We start from the raw sequence: 11602 nt of genomic DNA, 5'->3' as shown, positions 1-11602 counted from the left end.
TCATTCAGGTGCAATCCATCACGACAATAAAGATGGCAACTAACCGAGAAATCAGCCCAGTGCTCTAAGAATCCAAAACCCTCCTTCTTACACCAATCTTTTAGCCACGCATTAACCTCCCTAATCTCCCGCTGCCTCCCTGGACTAGCGCGTGGCACAGGTAGTATTTCCGAAAATACTACCTTGGATGTCCTTGCCTTAAGTTTACGACCTATGTCCCTGAAATCATTCTTTAGGACATCCTTTCTTCCTCTAACTCGGTCATTGGTGCCAACATGCACCAAAACTGCTGGGTCATTCCCAGCCCCTCCCAACAATCTGTCCACCCGATCCGCAATATGCCGAGCCCGAGCACCCGGGAGACAACACACTGTTCGGTCCCGGTAACAGATTGCCCTATCTACCTTCCTAATAATTGAATACCCTACCACCACAATCTGCCTGGGTCCCTGAGTAACTTTGGTTCCCTCTGTGCTGGAGAGACCATTCCCCTGGTTGCTAGAGGAAGCAGTGTCATCCAACTCTACCAATTCTGAACTGCCTTCCACAGTATCTTCATCCAATCTGGCAAATCTGCTGGGATTGCCTAGCTCAGAACTGGCCTGCCTCTTCCTCCCTCTGCTACCCCTAGTAACTGTTACCCAGCTGCCTACCTGTGCATCCTCCTCTGTCTCTGCTCCACCCTGCTCAGATAACGCATCAACAGTGAGCTGTAAACTCTGCTCCAGGTTGGCAATGTCTCTCAATGTTGCAATGGTCTGCTTTAGATCAGTTACCTGGGCTTCCAAAGAGACCAATTGCTCACATTTCTCACAGAGGTATAAACCTTGGAACACTTGCTCCAAGTGTGCATACATATGACAAGATATGCATTGAGTGAGATCATCAAGCCTGCTACTACTCATCTTATTATGGCTAACCTAACTTCTTATAGCCTACAGTGAACTTTAGTACTAGCCTTTCCTAGCCACTTACCAGATTAAACCCCTTCCTGGATTCAACTCCTTACTGGAACCAACTCCACACTTTAAACAAAAACAGCACTTGAAATCAAAAAAGCAGTGAAATCACAAGTTCAATGAAATCACTTGCTACCTCCTGTTAAATAGAGCTTGCACTGCTTTTTTGATTTCAAGTGCTGTTTTTGTTTAAAGTGTGGAGTTGGTTCCAGTAAGGAGTTGAATCCAGGAAGCGGTTTATTATTATTGCTTATTTGTCCTTGTGATTTTAGGTGGTCTCTAATGAAGTTATATTTTAATGAATTTCCCAGAATAGCCTTTCTTGTCTCTTTGCTTGGCTGAGATTTAGGGTACCTCCGTGTCCCTGCTATATAATTTGAGCAGGTGGTGCAACTTGTGAAATGGCAAGTAGTATATGCTCAGCATATATTCTATGATTTCATGCATACACATATTCCTCTTATGACATTTATAGCTGTCTGAGTTTGTTTTACTTTCAATTATTATTGTGTATTCCAGTGTAGAACACTTTCAAAAAGAAACTTGGAACATAAGTCCAGGCTGAGCAGATTAATTCGCTTCCAGAAACAAAGATGAAGCCCACCTATAGTTTGTGGGAAAAAAGTTTTATTTTACATTGGATATATTGCCTTCTTGGATACTAATCTTATAAATTTATACGTGAGAATTTGGCCACAATCTTCTCCTATCATTGCATGGAAAACACAGTTAAACTCCTGGATTTGCATGCTATATAAGAGCTAAGTCTTTGTCCTGGACCACATAGATGTACAAGAGTACAACAGGGGAATGTATAAGTATTCTGTGACTGCTTAACATACCTCTTACACTTTAAACTTTAATGAACCATCTCTCTTCCACAGCTAGACTTATATTAATAAGACATTGCCTCGAAATTAATATACATAATGCATATTGTTTTATTGCCATGCTTATTGAAATATTGATTATTCTCATGCTTGCATGAGTTGATCCTCAAAACTAGTGGGGAGACATTCATGAAACCGTTAGATGGGTAACTGTGTGAAAAAGTCCCTTTCATTTTTTTGCTTTCATTTTCTAAACTGTACTAGAAACATTGAATGTGATTGGCTGCAGTTTCAGTTTTCATAATTGCCCCAGCAGTTCTGACATCACTGATTATGCAATCTTTCATCGACACAAATGTTCGGGTAACCCGTTGAATCAAGGTAATGCCATACCAATGTGACATATTTTATATTATGTTAGTGAATTCCACCCAAAACTACATTTTTTAATTTTTGGTGGAATTCTTGTAAGGATGGAGAGATGCGACTTGGTTGAATCGTTCAACATGTAGATGGGGGACAAATTATTGATAATAAAACTGTTCATTGTTTTGGAGCACAGGATATTTGTACAACTATTGTATAAAAAAAATAATCCCTATGTCTGTATTAACTTAGTGTATTATTTTCCAAGATTTTAGATGTGTTTGGCCAAAGTGGAAAAGCATCTTTTAAGTATCTGGCCATATGTACATCATAAATAAGCTACTCCTGTTCGCGGGACTTATGTTTGAAACAGCAAAACATGATATTAGGAGCACCACATGTTAAACAGCTTGTTAATAGGAACTGCCACATACAGTGTATTTTATGAATACTCATAACAAGAGAGCTGTACTAGTCTATGGAGCATACTTTTCATTTGAATTCTACCTACTCTCCTCCATATCCACTCTCATCGCCTTATTCTCTGTCCAAATATATGTTTATATCTATTGTATTATTTGTCAGCTTCTTTTAATGCCACCATTGCTACAATACCAGTTTTGTCCCATGTTTTTAGTCTGAATGAGTGGTGGACGTGGGCTGGTATACAGTGGTATGCCATACCACCACTTCTCCTACTGCCTTCATTGTAACACTATCACTTTCCATTCATTTCCATTCACATTACATTTTCCATATCCCCACTTCTAAATTTCCACTTCAACCACTGGTTGGAATTATAAAGAGGGAGCACTGTAACAGAGAAGCATTGAAGTGACATACATACAAACAATTAATTATGCAGACTGACGATTTCTATAATTTTTATTTTGTTTTGTTTTTTTTTTACATATCCCATTTTGATTGACTCTCTTATATAATGTAAGATTTCTGGTTCAGCACATGTGAAACTTCCATGTCTGTTCAAATCTAGGAGGTATAAGAGTGACATGAATATATTCCACGTCCTTCTTCTCTGAAGTAATATTCTGACAGTCCATCACAATGTCACCAGTTACAATTAATCATACTTTGTAAGTAAATGGTGCGGTAATGAAAATCTAAATAACCAAAGATCTGATCTTCAAATTTCTATTATGTACCTCGATTAAAAATATCAAAAATCATTGTAAAGCTTGTCCAGAATCCAAAATGATGCTGAACTCAGCACCTAATATGAACATTTATAGAAACATTTCTGAACCGTGTCTCTTATGTATTTTTATCAGATGTTTAAAGTACACCCATTGCTTTCAAATGCTGGAGGAATGTATATTATGGGCTGAACCAATATTCCTCAGGATGCAGTCTGATCACTAGGAATTAGCCATATTACTCAGGCATCAGGTACTTGTGCAAGGTATTTATGTGTTAGGGTATTAACAGCTAATCTTCCTTTAACCTATGCACTGAAAATGGCACAAACAAATTAGATATTGTAAAGTTTCATAATAGATATAAGTATTAGTGAATTGTATCAGAATGAAGTGAAATAGCCCTTTAAGACAGACAGAGCAGCTATAGAGCCAAAAGGCAAAACATGTGCCTTTCCAATGTATAGTAGTCATCACATGGGCTCATCTGGTTAGGCAGCCGGACATTTGTACACCTAAATTGGACAGATCTGGCTGTTCAATTTCTGGACTTGATCATTCCCAATCAAATTTTGATCAGCCCATTTGGGATAAATATGGCTGTAGTTAGCCAAATCTCCCATTCAAATTGTTGTATGCCTGGGCAGCCAAGAACAATTCAATACATTATTATATTATGATAAAGTACAGTACAGCACAGCCAATACCAAAAGTTACATACATACATACCGCTGCAATCGCTGCGCTTCCATGGGTCCCAATGGAACAGTGTATCTGTTAGATAACTGGTCAGAGTAGACTGACCCTGGTGGGGGATGCAGCTAATATATACAGTCAGTGTTTCATTGTGAACAATAGAGATGACGTAGCTTGCTTCCATAGGTCCAGGCACAGGGTGGCTTCAGGGTAAACAGTTCATAGGCTGATTCAATCTAAGGAATCCAAAGGAGGGGGTCGTCTCTCCAGGGGGTCTTCTCCTTTCATAGCCAGCATCATACAAAGGATTATTCCCTAATATCAATAACTAAAGTATGCAATGTGCGATCTCTTCGACGACTGCACCGGACAGCTGCTGATGATTAGGGCTTCAATATGATATCAGGCATGACACCTTTCCTATAACCTAAACCTTTAATAACACTAAAATGTACATATAATCATATTATATAAACTAATAATAAACCAAATGCTATCTGCTCATAAATTACAGTGTAACGGAACCAATATGAATTGTATAAATAACTAAATGTTGTAATGCTAGTGTGTGCGTGCGTATTTTACTGTGTGATCGCATCACGCCACGTGTTACGTGGCGTACGCTTCGCAATACGCACGGCAAACCAATATTAAACCAATATACTTGCGTTCATCCAATTATACGACTTCAACAGTCCACCCTTTGATAGTATAATAAACTATCCCCTTAAAGATGTTATATGCAGGATCTCAGTACCACGTTTCATTGTTATGTTATACAAATCCCCTTGGTGTATGACCACGCTGTTTGTAGATCTAAACAAGTTATCATAAGAGAGAGTCTTAATCCTCTAAACGATTTCTTCTTTTACTATAAACCGTACACTTCTGGAACTTGGAGATAACCTTTTGTATGCCCTTCAAGGGTGCAATAAAACACTTAATACATTATTTGGAAAGGTACAAGGTACAGTAGAACATGTATCAGCTATACAGAATTCTCTACTACAGTTCTTCAAGTTTAACAGGTTCTTCTGTCCAACGCATGTCTTTAAGTTCAGAATACATTTAAACACTTCATGTTCATCAATCGCATCATCCTATGTCTATCGATAATGTCATATACAATCTCCTTCAGCTTGCGTTAGAAATACACTTCTAATAATGTCATCAGTTCTTTTCATCAACACTTCAACACTTGTGGGCGGGCTATTGTCTGTTCGTTCTTCCCAGTCTCCCAATACTCAGATTTAACAGTGATCGGCTTGCAAAGCATTGGGAGACTTCAGACTAAGGGACCTAGGTGTCCTACTTTTTCCCTTAGTGACCTCCCGCCTATAGTTCGGGTACCTCAAGAATATTTAGTGGAAAGAGAACTAATCCTACTTGATATAATCACTGAGGCACGTGTGAGCACGCCCAGCACTTTGTTTGATCTAAAACCTTACCCTCCCAAGAATGATAATCATTCTCAAGGATGCCTGCTCAAGTCCGAATATTACTGGACTGGCATTGCTGGGTGTATCTCTTTTCTAACCATGGGGACGCCATACTTACGGACATAATGCTACTCAGACAATAGCCCCTCGCACTTTCTCCAAGCTCCAAGGTTTCTAAATTTTCCTTTACCCCTGAATTGAATAGAGTAATTGGCTGGACTGATTATGCTACTAACTTCTTCCTCCTTAATACCTCCTTATCATTACCCGAACCTTTCTCTGTCACCTGCTAATAATCAAAAGAATTAACCGCCCTGAGAAGAGAATGAAATGAGAGAACACAAAACAGGAAAAACTACAACTTCATGCTGGACAACAGTCTTAGCCTTTGGCTCAGGTGCTACTAACTGCATTCGAGGCCTTCCAGTACAGACTCATGAGTGCCCTTGGACCCTTCTCTAAGTGTTGGCCCCTCTGCAGTGGGTGGAATGGGCACCAGTGTGTCTCTGCTACCCTTGAAGCCGTGATGCTGGTAGCCTACACCTGGTACCTGTCTGTCAAATAACCTAAGCTTAAGAAATTTCTGCTCCACAACTTACTCTCCCGATCCAACATCCTGACAGTTAGTGTGACTTTTCAGGAAACAGTGTTTTGGACGTTCTTTGTTGCTGTCTCACTATTTACCTTTTCTCAAGATCTAACCTAGCCTCCCAGTTACAATCTCATCTCACAAGGGGTCAAGAACATTTCAAAAACTGACAGGTTAGGAGTCTGCCCAGGAGTGATCTTTTGGTAGCGGGAAAGGACTAGTGGCCGAAGCTATCAGTCACTTCAATCAAGTTCCAACTCTTAATCTATTCAATTCGTTCTACCGAGTACCACTACTTTATGTCCTATATGTTCCATATGAATCTCCGCTGATATGAAATCTTTGGTGCCTTAACCAACGCTGGAAGTCATTCCAGCGAAGACGATTATACCGACACCACTTACACCAACAGGAACAATCCGAATGCTCTAATTCCTACCTGGATTTATTTCAGACTTGCTAAAAAAATGAATGAGAACAATTCCAGCATTACAACATACCAGCAGTGACATTCACGTCATTTCCAATAGCAACTATTATATTTATTCTATTAAGGGGGCAATAAAAGGACCCGGTGGTTGTCTACTGTCCAGGTCTTCCTAAAACACATTACACTCCCTTCAGGTACTCGCATTGCCCCCTTAATAGCATACATTTAACAGTCGCTGTTGGAAGTCACGTGAATGTCACTGTATGTTGTACGGTATGTTGTAATGACAGGATTCTTCTCAGTCATTTTTTTTTACCAAGTCTGAATTTGATCAAGGTTGGAATTACCGCATTCGGATTGTTCTTGTCGATCTAAGTGGTGTCAGTATAATCCTCTTCACAAACTCCTACCCCACCCATGTATTAATACAGATGGCACATCATTTTACTTGCTTCTGCAAAATTGTTACTAGTAAAATAATACTTTGTAATCGGAGATCTGCTGGTTTTGTCTGCTTATCCTTTTGTGAACGTTATTTATTGCTGATTCATCTCACAAATCCATAGCTTAGTGATTTTTGTATGTGGCATGGGTGACTCTGATGTCAGATGGCATGGAAATAAGGTTGTGGACATGTCAAGGAAGATCTAAAAACATCAAACAGCATGACAATGGGTGACAGGCAAACACAAAAGTTTTCTCAAAGCTTGTAGAGATAACTGAAACCTAAGTTTAACCTTTACACACAGCACCACCTTATAGAGATAAGTACATTACATTATTAGTTCTGTCTCTTTGTTCACCTACCTCTACCATCCAATGCAGGTCGTAATGTTAGGTAACAGTGGAAAGTGCAGCAGTACAGACAGAGCTTTAGTTACCATATAGGCAAACTAGGCACATGCCTAAGGTTTAGGGGGTAACACAGAATGGATTTATTTTAGATTAATTTATTTTTTCCCCCTTTTAATTTCCTAAAAATAATAGAGAAGGTGGTGTTCGGTATTGACACAAACGCATGTAGGCTTCACAATTACAAATCAAAGGTGCCATAGGGCAGCACCAACTGTAAATGCTGCTCTTTGTTATTTGACTTATCTGGTTCCTGGTGTCTCCAGCATGTTGCCCAACTGTCATTGACTCCATAATATGTGCCAAATATATGCCATATGAGAAAGAATATTATAGGATTCTAATGTACTATAATATATAGCACATAAAATTGCATCATGACCAGCAATGCGGGAGACAGCAATGTTCCTGGTGAGTATAGAGATCAATCAATAAGTAGTAATATATTTGTCCCCCTAAATTGAGAAACTTGTGTAAGGGGATTTGAAGCAATGACGGAGGAGATGAGACGGATAAAAAGGTCAGGAATAACAAAGTGATTATTTATTGAACCCACGAGTAGAAAAAAACAGATATTTATGGAAAGTTTTTAATTTACTGCAGAACGAGGACATATTCATTTAAGTTGACTTTAACATCTCCACTACAAACAGTTCTTCAGATCATAAAAGCATAAAAAAATGACAACTAGACCAAAAATAAATATTTTTCAGTGTCACGCAACATGTATAAAAACATTGTTCAGCCCTTATAAATTGTGCAACCAATCCGCTTATGTACTTGTGTATCTGTCAATTCCATTCATCTTTGACATCATCAAATATTTTTCGGCAGGCAGAACCATCATTGTGCCTGACTTTTCGCATATTTCCTCCAATGATGATAGAATTTCATTGTGTAGACATTGCACACAAAATGTAGTCATGTGTAGTCATGTAAGTCCTTTGCTTAATATTTTTTTTCCATTTTGTGTGATTTGCTATATATACAGATGCAGTTGGTGTATACATAAATCTACGAACTGAAATCTGACATTTATTTTTTTACTCTTCAAATATGATGTGCCCTTTCAACCATAACATGTGTTACCCAAATCGCTAGAATTCCACAGTAGAATTTTACATACATCCGGTACAGTCTATACAAATGCCACATATTGTGGAATGATGACACTTTTCATGTTTTCTACACCAAGGAGAAAAGGAATTCAAAAAATAATACAAACATTATTTGAAGGCATACCTCCATTGTACAATATACAGTAAACATGGTTTCGGAGTATATTTACATGTTATATCCCACATAATTCTGCAGATATACGTTTACGGTGGTGATATATTGGCTTTGTTTACATTGCAAATTCTTGTGCTTATTTGCAATGTTGCAAGCTACTTCTCCCTGAACCAATCAAATAGATTAACTTTCTAACCATCATCTCAATAAGATAGATATAATTCTCCTTTAACTGTTAAAATAATTGCATCAGCTTATGTTGTGCGCTGCAGATTTACACTGACAAGAGCTCATCCCTTTCCAAATTCTTCTGCAGCTCACGTAGAAAAGATAAACGTGATGCAATTCTAATTGACCTTGTCATCCTAACATGTATGTAGTAAATGGTTTGTTCAGAAGACCATAGTAACAACTTCAAGGACTTGTCTACACAATATCCTATTACGTATTGAAAGATTTAAAGCATCTCTAAACATTATTCTGGTGCTGAAGGCAGCCTCGGTGGTGGTTTGGAGTCTCCATTGGACGTGGTATAAGAACAAGCCTCCGTTCCGTTATTCCAAGAGGTTGATCTGTTAATTGAAGGTTTTCCAATGTTTAGTAAATTTTCAGTCTTTGAATCTGCAACAAATAAGAAACAAACATGATTTTCTAAGCATCCTGCAACACGGAGAAGATGAGGGTGGAGAAGAGAAGAGAAAAGATAAGTTAATATTCAACCCAATTTAGTAAGTTTGCTTATTACTCTGTTTGCAGCTTAGCTAGACTAAGTAGAGTATTATATGAGTTTGCAGGCAGATATATTTGATTCGAATAATTTATAGAGGGGAGAGTGCACTACGGATTTAAGTTAAGTTCAGCAGCGGAATAACAGGAAACTCCAACCTGAAAGCATATATATATATATATATATAGATAAGGAATATTCTGCGCTTGAACCTAAATAATGAAAATACCCTAATGTATAAGGGAAAAAAACTTTATCGAGGATTGATAAATCATGGGTTGACAACAGTGGTATAAAACGTTAATTAAAAACACATGGCATAAAAAATTACAATACCTTGAAATGCAGAAGACACATGTGGTGAAAAATTACCAATAACAATAGAGAAACCAGAGCAAAAAACAAAGGAGAAAAAAATGTAGCAGAAAAAAATATATAATAAAGATATGTGGCCATATATCTAGTGCAATAATGCACTGATGGTAAACAGGATGATGCGATCCAGCTTGGGGATCAAAGGGCAGTCTTTAAGAATAAGAATTGTCCAGCGTGCTACAGTAATGTCCAAATAAAGTAATGTCCACATACAGTGAAGCGAGATACTTGCGCTTGAAGGCAGTCCTGGCTGTTCCTGAGAGTGTCCAGTTCAATCTAATTGTGAAGTGGATGATGAGCGGATAGTCCTATCGGTGAATGGTGAAGTACCTGGGAAGGGGGAGTCAGCAGAGTTGTGGCAGACTGTTGTACCAAGTGTAGTGGCGGCGTGCACGCCAACTGTGGAGCGCAAGCTTCCTGGATGTCCAAAACCGGATGTGCACAAACCGGAAGCGGCGAGTGATAACCCCAACGCGTTTCGTCACCTAGGTGACTTTCTCAAGGCTGTGATGGATGTATGCAGGGGGGCGGGTCATTTATGCAGTATTTGTGAATGATTGACAGTATAAACCGGATGTTAGAATAATTGCCAGTCTGTTGCAGGTCCTAAATGTCTGTCATATTATGGCTTGTCCCACCGATAGATAATACATGGAAAACACATATACATAATGTTGGCATTATTTGGGTAACAGCGTAACCCGGAGGTTGAATGTAAATATTGTACCATTGTATATTTTAACACATCGTTATTGTTATGACTTTAACCAGAGGTGAGAATTAACATATTGGATGTAGATAACGGAATCGGAACCAATTTCAGATGCAGATGGGTCCATTGACATGCACATATGTATATATATTCAGAGAGATACATATATATATGTATATATAAAACCATATGTGCTGTGGGAATTAGATATGTACATAAAGATGGCATATACAGCCCACATTGGCTGTGATTTAAGGTAAAAATTGGTTGTACATAAATCCTAGTTATAATAAAGGAATAGTGCATTGATGTGATGATCAAGGTGTCCTTGTGTGCAAATACGGATATATATATATTTGACAATGCAGACGCTTTTCTAATAGGCATCAGTAGTACTATAGTACTACAGGGAAGGATTAGTTGTGTATTTCACATATAGTGTGTATGCATCTGTTCTCCATCACTGGGTAGGGAGGTCAACTCTCCAGAATATGCACTATGCTGGACCTGATATTCCCCAATGTTCGCACATTGGGTACTAATCAGGCCCACTCAGTATCGCTTCCGAGTTCGGAATGGGATCGGGCATGGACTGAGTGGTATGCCAGCACGGTGCGCATCTGACCTTGCCATACGTGATGTGAGATTTACAGACAGCTGCATACATCAAACTCAATGTTAAGGCCTTTGGGAGTCTGTGTATCTAATTCAAAGATCCATCTGTGTTCTTCTTTGTTGATGATTTTGGTGAGATTCCCACCTCGCCAGTTCCTCTTGATTTTGGAAATTGCCATAAATGTAAGAGAAGATGGATCACTGTTGTGTTTTAAGTGGAAATGATTCGAAACACTATAAGTGTGTAGACTCCGTTTGATGTTGCGTATATGTTCTGCCAATCAAGAGGAACTGGCGAGGTGGGAATCTCACTAAAATCATCAACAAAGAAGAACACAGATGGATCTTTGAATTAGATACACAGACTCCCAAAGGCCTTAACATTGAGTTTGATGTATGCAGCTGTCTGTAAAACTCACATCACGTACGGCAAGGTCAGATGCGCACCGTGCTGGCATACCACTCAGTCCATGCCCGATCCCATTCCGAACTCGGAAGCGATACTGGATGGGCCTGATTAGTACCCAATGTGCGAACATTGGGGAATATCAGGTCCAGCATAGTGCGTATTCTGGAGAGTTGACCTCCCTACCCAGTGATGGAGAACAGATGCATACACACTATA

The 11602-nt window shown here is 38.9% G+C and overlaps 1 pseudogene; it reads right to left on the bottom strand.

Annotated features, from left to right (window-relative positions):
• Positions 1-10857: 10857 nt before the first annotated feature.
• Positions 10858-10975, bottom strand: LOC142114778 (5S ribosomal RNA; annotated as a pseudogene).
• Positions 10976-11602: the final 627 nt, after the last annotated feature.

The sequence above is a fragment of the Mixophyes fleayi genome, unplaced genomic scaffold (assembly GCF_038048845.1).
Source record: "Mixophyes fleayi isolate aMixFle1 unplaced genomic scaffold, aMixFle1.hap1 Scaffold_1496, whole genome shotgun sequence".
NCBI lineage: Eukaryota > Metazoa > Chordata > Amphibia > Anura > Limnodynastidae > Mixophyes > Mixophyes fleayi.
This window is presented reverse-complemented; position numbering and strand designations above follow the sequence as displayed.